Raw genomic sequence first — 17,008 nt, forward strand, 5'->3', positions numbered from 1 at the left:
TTATTTCGGCACAAAGTGTTGCACTGGGACATCATGCTGCACTAGAGTTGACTGCACTGGATATCCACATTCTCACTTGCGCACCCATACTGCTGTAACAGAGGTTGTGTAAAGGACAGCAGCTTTACAAATGCATCTTACATCTGATAAAACAAGAAAGGACAAAATGTTTTTCTCAGATAAGACTTATTTAAATGTACCTTGGCTTTGGCATTTCCAGTTTAACTCTGAGAGGACAAGTCAGTAAAACTGTTGCCTTTCATTCCAGGGATGTATCAGAGAGTTGCAGAGAGTGCATACGAATTAGTTGTTCACATCGTGGCTTTATACAAAGTAGGGAAGGGGTCTGTGCTTATCCTTACACAATACAGGACCTTGTAAAAGCAGCTGTATCCAACTGAGAGTGATAGATGGCATGACAACCACATAAAAGTGTGCTTGACATTTACATTGGAGACTTGAAAATATCAGCCGAGATGCGAAGACATTACTCATCCAGCTGGATTGCTTGTTATTAATGGAGTAATGTTTCCCAGATCTTTGACACGGAAAATTTTTTTAAGTAAAAGTGCTAGAAAGACATCATGTAACACCAGATATTTCAGTTTCTTCATGAGCAAAAAAAAAAAATTATGCAAGAAAGACGCAAATTAGATTTTTTTTTTTTTGCAGATCATGGTGCCATTCTAGTTTAAACCAGGGAGCCTTGGCATCTTTCCATTAACAACATTATTTACAGTTACATGTTTCTTGCATCAATTAAGCAACTACAATAGTAAAATCACTGGCATGATATTTTTTCAAATTACTGTTGCCCTTTAAAACCAGTATCATGACCCTAACGCAGTTATTTTTCATCATGCTTCTCTCTGCAAGGTGTGAGTCAAAGTAAACAAAGAAACAAACAAAAAAACCCCAATAAAATCAGATTGATAAGAGAATATTCTGACCAGCACTCGCTGGTCAAGATTCTCACACCACATGTGAGATGTTTCTGTCTCTCTCATGCATTAACCCACAGGAGACTCCCTCAGCTCCCTTGAGGACCACTACATCTGATACCAGCATACTGATGCTAAAAGCTCTAAGTCGGGGGAACCTCCATCCTGCCATACTCCATGTCAGTTACTGAGGAATGTCTGAGTAGCTCTGGGGGACTGTGAGTAAGAAACATGGGGGTTTTTATCTCCATCACTGTGTGGTGTCATGGGATGACAAAGCTGTCAGCCTCCAACCCTTAAGCCTTTCTTTTGAAAGAGAGTGTGTGTTAAGATGTGCGTTCAGAAGGATAAAGCACATACAGCTTGTGTGTCCATATCTGTGCCTATTTCCAGCACAAAATGTGTGGCACATACACAGTATTCAGTACAGCTAGATGTAGGTGTGATTCAGCTCCACAGTGAGAAAATTATTTACACTTTAATAGACTAATGGCCCATTGTGCTGGGTGAGCAGTGTTACTGAGGCAATGAGGTCAATGGAGAAGGGAGATAATGAGAATGACAGTGATGTGTTGCCTCCATTAGAGCCCGTGTCATCCTGCTTGCCCTTTGATTTGATCACACAAAAAGTTCCAGAGCCTGATAAGCGAGACCCTCATCCCTCACTGTCACTGTCAAAAGAAGTCCTAACACACCAACTCTCCCCAACATGGAGGGCTAAACAGAATAAACGGCGGCTAAATAGAAAATAATCATGTTGCTCTACTTGAATTACAACAAAACTAAATTATTTCTTCTCAGCTGGAAAAACGATATATTTTTGGGTGAGTCTTGAGGTACCCGTTCGCTTTCATCAACCCAGTTTTTCAAATGATAATTGATTACATACAGTAGAGGCATGTTACTATTTTATAACAAGTAAAACGGTTTTACTTGTTAAAAACATTTTTTTAACGCCATTAATATCACATTTTTGTGGTTATCACAAAGAGCCCCATGTACAAGAGAGACAACAACTAAGAAGGTGAATAAGGAAATATTTAAGAACTCACCTGACACAAAAATGAGAGCTCTCACACTGTTCACACAGGCAGGATGCTGTGAAACACTGGGAGGGTAAGGAATGATGAACCGAAACACCAGGAAAATACAAGAAACTAAAAATGAGTAGCTAACTTCAAAAAACTAAACAACTAAAACACAAAAATACAATAAACACCACCACCTCTGTGCTGCCTGTCCTTTTATTTTATTTAATCAGAGCAGCCTTCTGCACCTTTTTGCACTCTTATATGGCAAAAAAGCTAAATATAATTACTTCTATGGCTATAAAAATATGCACTATTAGTTGAAAACGGGGACTGGGGGATGAATTTTGTTCAAACCCTTCCTTTACTAAAAGTAGCAATGAAATATCACTGATCACTTCCACTCTGGCATGTTTTAGCTCATGTTTATTTTTATATTTCACTAGACAAGGACTGCTTACTTTTCTTGTCCTTACGCAACTGGATGGCTTGCCTTTTAGCTTTTCTTATGATAGGACAACTGAGAGTGGACAGAAAAGGTGGGATAGAGAGCTGGGGGAAGATGCTACAATCCTGGACCTCTGCAATAGCCTTATAGCATACGGCTCACTTGCCCCGGCCAGCAAGCTATGGACCAGTCACTGACCCCGTTGCCAAAGAAAAGTATGTAGCAAGTGGTTGCTGGCTATCGCTAGTGTAAAATGGGCTGTAAAAAGGCATATATAATGCTTGTGATCACTTACGTAAAAGTTGTGCCTTATTGCCACAACCAGAACTTTTGAAAGATGTAAATGGTTGCCATATGGTCTCCCACCAGTCTCTAGGCCTGTATGACTGAGGCCTAGTTGTTTTCCATAGTCTTTCAGTCCTTTTGGTTTTGGTCAGGGGATTACTTCTTTTTAAGAATGCAGGAGATTGTTCATTTGACTATTCCTGAAGTTTTGGCTTAATCTCTGATGGGTTTATTTTGGTACTTCTGTTAACAATGGCGTCCTTTACTTGAATCTCCATGTTTTTTGACCTCATATTGAGTGTTCCAGTGAACGGCTACCAAATACAATTTCAACACTTGGAATCAACTTCAGAGATTTTATCTACTTAATATGTGGTAGAATAAAGAAGGAAAAGGTGGCACCTGGAAAAAAGAAAATACTTGTCAGTCAACCCTCCTGTTATTTTTCAACCCTTTTAAAATCTGACATGTCAAAAATGTTAAAACAGTTCAAATCATTTATTTATTTAAAGTTCCACAATCACATATGAACTGTTCAATATAAAATACTTTTTTTGGTCTTGTATACAAACAATACAAAGTCACAAGAAATGTGTCACTGTTCAAATATTTATGGACTAACTGTACGTAGGCGGCTTTATTGTTCACAGTGTAGCCTTTGCATTATTTCATATACATTTGGTGTGTTTGCTCTTTTATTTATAGTTATAGTTCAAATTAGAGCTTGGCCAATTATCAAACCATTTGTCAATCACTTCCCCACAAAATAAATTTATATAAAAATGTCCATCTTTGGCTCTCATTTGGCTCTGTCTTCCTCTACTCCCCGCTCTCATGACAGACCCGAGTTCAACCAAGCCCCATACTCCCCACCATTCTCGTCCATTGGGAAATTTCAATGTAGACAGACACTGTGCAAACCTACACTTCAGATTTTGTATTACAATTTAGATGCCATATTCTCTCAAATATATGCCAATTCATTTAACCAGTGTGTTATTAATAAAGTTAGATGACATCTAATCCATCAGCAACCTAGATTTCTCACCTGGCGCAAAAAATAGGAAGTCGAGAATGACAGCCAGCTGTAACTTTTATAATCAGATTGGGTCCAAATACACAAACTCCATCACTGAAGCTGACACTATTCAGCTGACATTACTCAGCTGAGACCCGATACAATTCACACTGCTGCTCAAAGGGTGAACAACTTGCCATCCCCTTCCGGAAAAGGCAGGAAAAAAACAAGATAGACAAAGACTAACATGAAAAAATATGCATGTCCTCTGGGTGAAGACACATTTAGCTGTAGAGTGAAAGCACATGATGTTTTCATTTTTGTTAGGCTCTGCTTTTTATACTCCAGATGACCTTATCTATCTAAACAAAACATCACCATTTCCAGGTAGCGCTGGTTTATGCCTCAAAAGTGTGAATATCTACAAGCCATACAAGGACTGTGATAAGAGTGAGTGTGTCCCATTGTCCCTTTTCCAATTACAGAGCCTCTTTTTAGCTGTCAAAGGACTGTTTATTTTTCCGGAAATATCAAACTATTTCAATGGAATTTGAAAAAAAACAACAATAACTCTTTTTATTTTCTATTTTAAACACATGGCTAAAAGGGATTATTTATCCAGTCTAGTAAATATTGTCCATATTATCTTACCATGCATTTCGTAGACAAGGTCTGTGGCATACATGGAATGAGACATTCTATAAATCATACTGTACATTTCAAGATTAAGTAAAAACTACTGAATCAAAGCTATCTGGCGTTTCACTTCTGGCTACTGAGAACTGAATATGAATTAGAGTCAATAAGGGATTTACATTCAGTCATAACTACTCATGCTCATGACCAAGAAGAGTTTTCAGCAGAGCCATTGATTCTCTGCTGACTCAATGCACAACTTAACTGTCACAATACTGGAGTAGGAGGGTTACACAGCAAAGATAATCCACTTTCATGGGCCAGAAAAAGCCTATGGATCACAGGATACAATTCAGACAGAAGATTAAGGTAGAATTGAATGGCTGTTTGTGCTTTAACCTAGCATTCACACTGCATCACTACAAGGAATAACTTGCTGAAATAAGCTTCCTTCTCCTAGCCTGACATCAAAACTCCCTACCTTCCCATTCCAGATCTTTTTAGTCTATTCACATCTGTCTCCTCCACATATTCCCATGTCCACCTGTTACTTTTAAAGCCACTGACTGATAACAGCCCTCCCCCAGAGGTACTATGTGTTGTAGTATCATAGAGGGGAAGATGTCAAGCTGCAGACATATTTCTGGGATAATGTTCTTTATCACAACCCCCGGGGTACTGTGCTATCATTTTACCCCTGAAAAAACACAAAGACTCAACTGAAACACAGACACATCCATGCTGTTCAACATACAAATGGATACAGTGCTCTGCAGGCACACAAACTGGATTCAAATACCGCTACACAACAGAATGAGGTACAGATGTAAAGTAAAACATATAATATGTCAAGCATGCAGTCTATACTCTGCATGGGCTCTTATTCAAGGAAGTTGGAAGTGAAGTAAATGGAGGAATGATAGGCTGAGTTTCTTTCAAAAGCTATCCTTGTTTGATCCTGAACTATACTCTCCCTCTGTCCTATTTCAAATGAGGCAGTTTAACTGCAGTAATTAGATTTTTCCCATAAAGTACAATGAAATTCAACAAAAGCAAACCAAAACAAACACACTAAAGTGCATTGCTGTTGCACTGGTTTATATGTTTGTTTGAGAAATCAGAAACAATTACTTTGCACGTAATAACTTTTACAACCAAACATTATATGGTTTGTGTCCATGAATCTCTTTCCATTTAACACAACAGCATGACCTCAGTTGTTTGAGGAACCCTTTGATTTTGCCACATTCATCTCGGGTGGAAGTAAGTAAGTAACTACATAAAACACTTAATGACAGCATGTTGAAAGGATGAGATGGAAGCCACATGGGCACTGTGTGCAGTCTGTTCTGTAATTCCACGTATCTGTTACCATTTTCACAGGATGCCACCATAACAAAAAATGCACAAGAGACTATTAAAGGCTCACCAGCCTCCCTCTCTCAACTGTGTCCATAAATGTCGTCTTAAACTGAATAAAGACCCATCTACAAAGGCTCAACGTTAAACTAATAATTGTAAAAATTTGTCTAAGCATAACTATAAACCTGTATTCAGTTTTCACTCTGGTACCATTTGCTGTTCTATGAGTGCAATAAAACACCTCTGATTGGTCTCATATGCAGCTTGTGAAGTGCTAACTGTGCTGTGGTTATCACCTCACAACAACAGGGTTCTGGATTTGAAATCAAAGCTTTTCAGTGAGGAGTTTGCATGCTGTCCTTGTGCCAGTCTCCTCCGGGTCATGTATTTCCTCCACCAGACTAAAGACACTCTAACTGCATTGGCACCCTGATAGACTGATGACCTGTCCAGGGTGTAATCTGCCTCTTGCACTATGACAGCTGGGATTAGCTCTGGGTCCCCCCACAACCCTAAATTGAATAAGCAGTTAAGAAAATGGATGGATAGCAACCACAAATCTTTATACATTTTGTACTCCATGAATAATGTGCCTATCACAATTGTTGAAAACAAAAACTTATTTGGATATATTCTCTACACTGCTCTGCCAAAAGGCTGCGGCACATAAAAGTAAAGAGATCAGGGTAATGATTTCTATATGAGAAGTTATGAAACTGTCACCATCTGCATTTCTATTTCTGTATGCTCTCGGGCTTGTCTCCATGACTGTTATAGATTTTCAGTTTCTGGAGGATGTTACTTTAACAAGCAGGTGGGCCAGGTCATCTTAACATTGTTAGACCCAGGGTTGAGAGTAGTCATACGGCAGGGGTAAGCCCAGTGCTACTCCCTGCCAAATTCAGGTATTCTGATCATATGTCTTTGATTACTGCCTACTCTTTTGAGAAAAATAAAAGCGCATCTCCTTTCGCACAAACCTGGTCAGTGCCTCGGCATCACATGGAAATGGGATCAAAATTCTCAACCAAGAGTCAGGCTGGCCCTCCAGTTGCCACAGTGAATTGTTTATCCTTTTTGCTTGCGGTTATTTGTTGTAGTTTGCAACAAGTCGCACACTTTTCCTGAGTAATTCTTCTTTAGTAAATTTCTCATGGTCCTCCAGATTTGATAATCTTATGGGATGGACTTTGGTCATCAGGGAGCAATATATTTTTTTGGTCTTTGTCATGCTGAAAGACAAAGGGACGACCACAACGCTTAAGGTTTTCTTTCTTGACCCCCCTAGACCTTGTCAAGATTCCCACTTCCCACTTAAGCATCCCCACAAGATAATTCTCCCACCACTGTGCTTCACAGTGGAGACGCTGTAGTTTGAGTCGCATGCCCCTCCCTTTTTCCAAACATAAGCATCATCTCTGTGGCCAAAGAGCTCTATGTTTTTTTTTCTCAGCTGACCAAAGGATGTGCTTCCAGCATGCATAATCTTTCTCAAGGTTGTCCTTAGCATACTACAACTAACGACTTGACTAAGTCATTCACTAGTGTCTTGGCGGTTGTTCTGGGGTCTTTTCGACTAGTTCGCCCACTAGTTTTCTTTCACGACTCTTTGAATTATTTTGGTTTTTACCTCTGCCAGGTTTGTTCTATATTGTTTGGTCCTCTTTGAATATCCTGATGATGCTCTTTACTCCAGTTCTTGACACTTGGAAATGCTCTGATAACTTTTTATATCCTTCTCCTGCTTTGTGAGCATCAAGAATTCTTTTCTCAAATTTAAAATAGTTTTTGGCTTGATTCTTTCTCAAGTAACAGCTCAAACAAATAAAAAGGTACGTTTTTCAGGGCTGGCAAGTTTTTGTTTTTAGTAAATAATTTTGTTATTGTGTGCAAATAGAAATAATTTATGATTGCAAAGAAAACTAGTAAGTTTGAAAATGCTCTGTTAAAAATCCAAGTAAAAAAGCACTTGGGAAGGGGGGGGGGGGGGGGGGAATCATCTGTAATCCTGGCAGAATTGGTGAAATACTGGCCATTAAAAAAAGAAGACGTATATATTAATACATCAGGCATTAGCCAGGAAAAAGGTGGCACCTTTGCCACCTGAGACATCTCTTACAACAGACTGCAAGCTGTCCTTGATGTTGAAGGGTACATATAGACCCACTGAATAGTATTCTGATTCTGATTCGTTCATAACTGCTTCAGCTCTTTGTCTAATAGATCATAGCATCACACAGCTGCTGCAGAAGATTTGTCACCTGTGATGCAAATCTCCAGTTTACTCAAATCCCAGAGATGGTCTATTTGATTGAGATCTGGTAACTGTGGAGGTCATTTCAGTACAGTGAACTTGTCATGTTCAAGAAACCCATTTCAGAAGAAATCAAGCTTTGCAACATGGTGTGTTGTCCTGCTGGAACAGCCATCACAAGTCAGCAACAATACTCAGGTAAGCTCTTATACACTGTTCTGCATATCTTGCTTGTAATGAATGATTATTTGGGTTACTGTTACCTTCCTATCAGCTCGAAGCAGTCTGGCAATTCTCCTTTCACCTCTGGCATGAACAGATTACTGCCATTCACAGGATTTTTTTTGTTTTGTTAGACCATTCTCTGTAAACCCTAGAGATGGCTGTGCAGGATAAACCCAGCAAATCAGCAGTTTCTGAAATACTGAACACCAGGCATCTGGCACATTCAAAGTCATGAAAATCACCTTTTCCTCCTCATTTTAATGTGCAGTTAGAAATTCAGTGAGCTGTCTTGACTATGTTTACATGCATAAATGAAATGAGTCCCTGCCATGACATTGGGTGACTAGATATTTGCCTTAATAAACAGTTGAATATGTGTACCTAAGTGGCCAGTGAGTGCACAATGTTAAGAAAAACTTTTTCTCAACATCTCACTATTTGCTTTATTTATGTTGTAGTTATTGTCATCATCATCACTACAATGCCTTACAGTTTAATTTGAATCCAGATAATTTTAAATGTTTTTCTTTCTTTCTTCCTGGCCACACTTGTGGCCTACACACCTTGCATCTGCCAGTGTAAACTTGAAAAATGAAAGATTTAACAGTCTGAAATTTCCCCTACCTACCTAAAACAGTAAACTTTATACAATGGAGTATTAGGGTCACATTAAGAAAATATATATACATTGTTGATCATTTTGAGAAAATAGTCAAAATTTTGAGAATGAAATTGAAAATTCGAAATACTATTTGGAGAAAAAGGTCGAAACTGTATTTCAAGAAAAAAGTCAAAATGTGGAGATTTTTGTTGTTTCAACACAAACTGACACGGCTGCTATTCCCTCTACAGAATGTCTTGTTTAGGTGAGTTAATGAAACAAGCTGATCAGTTTCTTGTGACACAACCTACATCCTCTTTATTGCACGAGGGTGTAACCATTGACAGCCTTGTATCTGTCCATTACAAGCCATTTCATGTTGTACAAATTGTTGCAAATCACTCTTAACCTCCGATCCTTTTGTCACCAGGCTGAAAAGAAACACTCTGAAATCACAAACACTTGTAATGCTTTTATTTAAACCAAACCTCTGCGCAGAGGGAGATCATGCGATGTCACCAGATCTGAGGGGCAGTCCCGCAGATCCTTACATTTATACTCGGTGGCCGCACCCCTAATGGTCATTCACAGCATCCAACACAGCTTTCCTAAATGACCATATGTGGATATACGTATGTGTGTCTGTGTGTGACACCAGTGCTCAAGCCCTATACAACAGGATGTGTGGGGATATGCCGTACCCTCTCTGCACCTCAGGGAGAAGGGTAACAAACTTCTTCTCTCTTTCCTATCTGTTCCATACATTCCTAGCATCCCCCAACTGTGGCTTCCTATTTCCTTTTATGACAGGCAGACCCCTACTGTCAATAAATTCCTCTCTCTCCACACAATTACACACACACTCAGGCCTATAGCTAAACCAACCTAAAACACACACACACATTCACAAATCCTTTCCTATTCCTCAGCTGGACCCTGTCATCTAAGCAAACTTAAGCACATTTTATTCTAATCATTGTTTTCTTGTACTCACAAAATACAGTCTTGCAAGTTTGTGTGTTTTTCTGTCTGACCAGATGCAGCTTTCCGCAGCTTTCCGCACCTTTTCTCCTTCTTTTCAGCGTCCTTATTCATTTGCGACTTTTTACTTAATATACATTTTCCACTTTAATCTCGAAATTTAGACTTTATTCTCAAAATCATCAAGATTATTTTTTTTAACGCGGCCCTAATACTCCACCGCACACACTTTTAGCACATATTGATGTGCTAAAAGAGAAATAATTTCTGTCCTTGTTTTTAAAACCTAATCTGAACTCCGATGGTACAGCAACTGTGTTTGCCAGGTTGCCTTGAAATAACAGCTGTAATCTTCACATTTGGACTTTTTTCTCAAAACCGTATTACGACAAATAATATCGAAATTGTTTTTTCTTAATATGGCTCTAACACTAATATTAAAACAGACTTTACATTGATATCCAGCAGATGGCATCAGGCTAGCCATTCATTTGTCTAAATTAGGCAGTCATGTGGTCATTTAAAACTTACGGTTCCTCTGAAGACGTTTCGGGAATCCACAAACAGCCTTCTCTTCTAACCACATAGATGAAAATGTTTATGAGCTAAATATCAAAATGGGTTGGGGGTTTTTTCATAATAGCATGATAACAGTTATATGGAATGATACATTTAGCCCACAATTAACGATCAGTGGGTTGCACTACTATGGGGCATGCAGTGACACAAATCAAACACGCCCTGAATAGAGCCACGTGACCAACAGGGAGGAATGGATGCTTTTATCAGAAGAGAAACAAAGCGTGAGTTATCAGTAAATAAAATCAAATCAAATAAATAAGAAAATGTGGAGTAGGAATACTCAGCATTGTTATTATTTCCTTAACTGTTGTCAACAAGCATTGAAGAGCAGGGTGGGAAGTAACGAAGTACAAATACTTCGTTACTGTACTTAGGTAGAATTTTCAGGTATAAGTAGCCTACTTTACCTGGTAATTTACTTTTCTGACAGCTTTTTACTTTTACTCCCTACATTTTAACACAAATATCTGTATTTTCTACTCCTTACATTTTTAAAACAGGCTCGTTCAGCACTACATTTATGCCATTTATACTGTGGAGTTAAAGTGGGCAGGGACAAGTGAAGGTGTCCGTGTATTGTAGTCAGCATCTAGCTAGCGCTACAGAAGAGGAATGAGCATAAAGGGAGTAAACATTTTGCAACAACATTTCTATCAGCTCAACAAACATGAGCAAACATTTTTCTCAGAATTCTGAGCAAAACTTGTCTTAATGCATCCATTTCTGCGCAGTGTGTTTGGGTTTTTTTTTGTCATATGTAGATCATAACGTCTTAGGATTCTTGATCTCCAGAAGAAGATTTCTCCATTATGCTTGTATTAGACCAATGTGGTCAAAGTTGAAAAGTGCAACAGGGTTGGCAGAATACATTTATATGTACTCTGTCAATCTTCATGGCATAAACCTGAATACATATCTGAGACCTTTCTGAGTGGATCTTACGCATTTTCTCTTTTCCTGCATGGCTGTGACATGCTGATACTGATTTATGCCAACTTTGATTTTCTTTCTATGGACGATAACTGACAACATATACAAACAAAAATACAGAGGTTCAGATGGATTAAGGTAATTTCGTTGCTGAATGTTGTTGCGCTTGTCCCCCCTTGGTTTACTCTAGTGAACTTTATGTCACTCACACTGAGGCGCATCCATGCTAAAAATGTTACATGTCAATTGTACATGTTACTGTAAGTGTGCATGCAATTATTTTCCTGCACCCCTGTACCCACGTTGTGGGTGCATGAAACAGATCAGTTTGTAATCTGAGATGCGTCAGGCTGACTGGCCGAGCACAGGGAAATCAGCCTGGTCAGTTGATGAATTCATCTCTATTGAAATACCTTAAAACAAAATATTAAAAACATTTAAAAACTGGTAACTGTTGTTTCTACCAGTACTAGATGTACTCTCCTTCTAAAGAATTGTACAAATGAATTTATTGGACACAATATTAAATTATTATCTCATTTGCCAATATGCCTGTCACAGTCATCAAGATGAAAAATAATTGATAGTCTTTGTAGAATATCATATTAATTAAGGTATATTTCATTTCAAAACTAGAGCTATATTTTTTCCTATGATTGTGGCTTTCACTGAACATTTCTTTTCATGCATATCAGACTCTCTTAATATCAGTTTAGAGAACTTGAAAAACAATTTTTAATGGAGCTGAGTAAATGTTTTATTTCGTGCTGGTTGACATCAAAAGACTATGCTACTACTGGCACCCAGGAGGCTGCCACCACAGGGAGTGGTTTAAGTGGAGATAAATGCTTTCAGATAAATTTGTAAAACATGCCTGCTCCAGAGACTTCCTCAAGTGTACAGTATAAAGAAGCATAAACATTTAACACAGGAGGATTTGTCATTTGGGGTTACATTACTTGTACAGTTGCCAAAATTGCTGTTGAGTACAATTCCATTGAATATGTTAAACATTGTAGATTGCTGTATAATCTAAATGAAAAGATAAACAGATGAAGGAACACGAGGATTGTTTGATTTATCACAGTGCCTCTGCTATGTTCTGCCAAACACTTTTAACCCACATGGTCCAGACACAATCAGTTGCTCTTTATTTTGTATTTTGAAAGGGACTCATTGAACATGGAACATAACCCCACCGTTAGTGGCACAAAATCAGGCTGTGTTACTGGCAAGAGCTCCTGTTGTGGGTGTCTGGAATATTAAACTGGGCCGCCTGGTACTCTGTAAGACCATGAGCTCAGCAGACATGAGCACACTGTTTGGCCATGATTTGTTAGACTTCAGCAGACAGTGAGGAGCTCTGTCTCCTAGATGAACATAGAGCTTTGGAGCGGTGTTGTGCCAGTCGGTTCAAAGACGAGCAACAAACAAAGCTGAAAGTACGGAGATTAAACTGCATAGCAGCAGAGGGTGAATGACAGCTTTACTTAACCACTCTGTGTGAGAGAGTTCCAGCACTTACGCAACTGTGTACTGTATGATCACGTTAGCATTTTGGTTATTTAGTTCTGTTCCAAGCCTCACACGGATTAGTGATCATATTTTTGGCAACATCATTTAAGAGGAATTATCTAATATGGGCTTTGTCATTAAGTGTGCGAGTAGGAAGAGACAGAAGGAGCCCAATCATGTGCTTATATGTGAAGTTGTGAGGATGAGTGGATGTGCACAGCATATTACTTTATGTCTTGTCTAAAAAATTAGCAGGCTTAAAGGTTTCACTAGTAGTTAAACATAATCATGACGGACACTACAAGATGCTGTGCAGGTTTTATACATGACCTCTTTAATCTTACTCACAAACACACCCACATCGAGGCTCTGCAGGCACGTGGCCATTACCTACATACATCTTGTTAACTGTCCACAATTTTGGAAGATTTTAGACATCCTGAACATGTGTGTGATAATCATGGTTACAGTGTAGGCTGGAAACCACTGTTCATGAGGATAAAAATATATACTCCCTGACCGGATAACAATTGTTGATAGAGGTTGCTGGGAAAATGATTGCTAAGCCCTCATCATGTAGGCCTACAGAACGTTCAGTGACCCCTGAGAACTAGGGACAAATGTTTGTTCCTTAGCTAATTGGCAGAAACCTCCTTGTGATTGCTTTGATCGTTAACATATTGCTGTGGTTTGAATGGAAGTGACAGACTTGCCTACAAACACTGTCCAGCTTATCTATGAGCTGTAATAACACCGTGAAAAGTCTGACACAAACAAATGGAGACCTTTTTCCTACAAAGTGAGAGTTGCACCTTTGCAAATATGTTGGCTGCAGTGCTGAGATACTTCTTTTACTTTGAAGATGAACCTTCTTCAATTTTGGTTTGTGCAGCACTTTTTCAACTTGTACTACCACTCGGCTAGTAGTTAGCAAGTGTTTGAAGACAAACATGAAAAACTGCAGGCAACCAGGCCACTCTGTCAGCAAACAAATCAATCACTAGGATGTTTTTGGTGCAGGACCTTCTTTGGAAGTGATTTCATCCAGTTTCATTGCAGTCAGTATCCTCCGGGAACCACTGCCAGCCTGTCAGGAAAGTCACAGTATTTCCTAGCAACCGGTGGTTTTATCACGTCCAATACTGGGAGAAAACTCTTTGGCAATGTGTGCATTGCATCACACAAGAGACCTCAATAGAGCTGTGAAAAAGATATTTTTCTTTCTTTCTTTCACTGAAGTATTCTCTATAAGAAAATATTCACGACTCCAGAATACTTTGGTAAACAGAGGAGTTCATATGGCACGATACCAGTTTTTTATGTCCTGTTTTTTATGATATCTGACGATACCAACATGATACCAACATGAATCCGATATATTGTCTATTTTTTGATCACTAAAACTGTTTTTTTTTTCCAACTCAGTTCAGCAATACTGGTCTTTTTATTTAAATTTTTGGTTTTGAAAAACAAAGGAAGAGCAATATCAGCATGAAATGGTGTTTATATTCAACAACTTAAAAAAAATGTAGACTGGACGCTTATATACTTAAAGCTTAATGCAAATAGACATCTACAGTGGAAAGCAGTCCAAATAATTGCAAACATGGCTTCTCATGACAGCAATACGACTTTTTGCAAAGAAAAACTTGAGTCTATCCATCGTGCACGTTAAGCTTAACGTGGTGATGCTTTACAAGTATTCATTGTACTTCTCTGGGATAGCTTGCTTGGAGATAAATTACCAGTTTGCGCAGCACATAGCGAGGTTCCAACTGCTCCATTAAGTGTTGAACACCAACATTTTCCACAATAGAAAGGGGTTGGTCATCAAGCACAACAAATTCAACAATTTTCTGCGTTATCGGCTTTGTTTTATTGCTAGTGGGAGATTCTCACGCTTCTGATTTTTTTTTTATGAAAGCATGTGTTGGTATGGTACACTTTTCTTCATACCATGGAGGCCTCGATCAATTCCATGTAAAAAAAAACCACTGCCACCATCATGGAAAAGACATATTGCATAAAGGTCAGGATCGGACGTATGTATATCGGATGTATATTGGATTGGTGCATCCCTAGTTCATGGTGGACTCAGTATCTGCAAGGTGCAGCAAGGACCTGTGGATCCACAAGCCCAAAACGTCACCCCTCCACCACCGTGCTTCACACTTGGCATGAGGTGTTTGTGTCAAACATGGCACTGTGAATTATTACCAGATATTTCTACTTTGATCTTGTACCCAAAGGAACTTGTTCTTGTGCTTTAATCAACTTTGCAAACCTAAGCTATACTGCTATGTTTTTTAATGCATTTCTGGAGCTCATTAGATGGCAGAGTAAAGAGAGACAGGAAAGCACGGAGCGAGAGTGTGGGGGAAGACGCGCAGCAAAAGATCAGATCAGAATTGAACCTGAGCCACTGCATTCAGCCTTGCGACATATGGTAACCTGCTTGTGAGCTAAATTGTTGCCCCCTCCTTTTTTTCTTTTTCTTTTTTTTGCTCCTGGCAACCTTTTGTGGAAGCTTGTGGAACCTATTTTTTTTTTTTTTTTTAATTGTACTGTCATGAACTTTAATATTTAAAAAGCTAACTGAGGTCTGTGGAGTCTGAGATGTGAAATTGGTTTTTTGCGACTTCTCTGAGCCTTGCACTGTCTGACCTTGAGGTGAATTTGCTGGTTAGTCCACTTATCTATATTATCGTTTTCCACTTGTGAATAATCTTCCTCACTGTTGAATGGTGGACTTCAAACTGTTTGAAAACGGCCTCGAAACCCTTCCCAGATTGCTTCTCTACAATAATTCTCTCTACAATACTTCTTGATGTCTTTCCTCCTTGGGATTGTATCAACACACAACTGAATGCCCCAGACCTGCAAACTGCAACAACATCTGCTGTGGAGGTGGTCACCAGAGGTGGGAACAAAGTACAGTAACAAAGTACAAATACTTTGTTACTGTACGTAAGTAGAAAAATTCAGGTATCTGTACTTTAATTAACTTTCTACTTTTACTCCCTACATTTTTAAACAAATATCTGTACTTTCTACTCCTTACATTTTCAAAACTGACTCTACTTTATGTTTAATGGTATGATTTATAGTATTTATGCTCAGGGGTTAAAGTAGTTCAGGTGCCCTTAAGTTATGTTTGCGGTACTTCAGCATCTAGCTATTGCTAAAAAAGAGGAAGAAAAAAGAAGGGAATAATGTTTTTTAAAGTGTCAGATAATTTCAAATGCAACATTTCTATAAGCTTAAATAATTATCAGCAAAACACACAAACTGTGTGGAGTTTGTCACAGTGTGTTGTTAGCTAAAGGTCTAATTGTTGTATTTCACAGAGGGAGAAAAGAAAGAGAGATAACTTCACACTGAGACTGAGAAAGATGTAGCAAGACAGACAGTACAGGAGAGGAGGAAGAGAGGATATATTTAAAGGCAAGGACTGCTCAGTGGTGCTTGACAAACTGAAAATCTAAAGCTTACACTTAATGGCATAACTGTAATCACATATTACATCTGTATGTGAAGTGTTTTGATAAATTATGTATTTTCATGTTTTCAAAATGTCCTGCAAAACGAACTAAACTATAATAACTTTGTGTTATTCAAATGTTGCATGAAAATACTGGGTGGTTTAGTGCAAGATAAACATTTTAGTTTGCAGTGTTGTGGTGAATTCACAGTAAAGCACTGTGTTGGACTGGTGCACAGTGGGTGTGGTGCTCATGGTCAGATTTAGATCACATTAAGTGTAGCAGAGATCAGTTTGCATTTAAGCTGATGATGCTTAGATTAATTCACTGAATTCCAACTTTATATCAATTGTATAAAGATAATATAAACTATATAGTGTCGATGTAGGAAATGCAAATAAGCCAAAATGTCTGTGAAACATCTGCTGACATTTTGTTGAATTCGTTTGTGTAATTCTGTCACTTGATCAGGTCATCTGATGCCTGTATACAAAGAAAACTTGCTGAAGCTCATAATAGAAATTATTGTGAGTTGTGATTCTTTTCCCAATGCGGAGCCACTACACAGATCTTAGGGTTCCCCCACCCGCTGAACCCCTGACTGTACTCATTTTACCATTTAGGTGTGGAGGCAACGTCAGCATCTACAATGTAAGCAACAGAAAACAGTTCTTTTCACTGCTTGTGTTCTACATAATAGATTCAAGCTGAGTACATTCA

The sequence above is a fragment of the Pelmatolapia mariae genome, linkage group LG20, assembly GCF_036321145.2.
Source record: "Pelmatolapia mariae isolate MD_Pm_ZW linkage group LG20, Pm_UMD_F_2, whole genome shotgun sequence".
Lineage (NCBI taxonomy): Eukaryota > Metazoa > Chordata > Actinopteri > Cichliformes > Cichlidae > Pelmatolapia > Pelmatolapia mariae.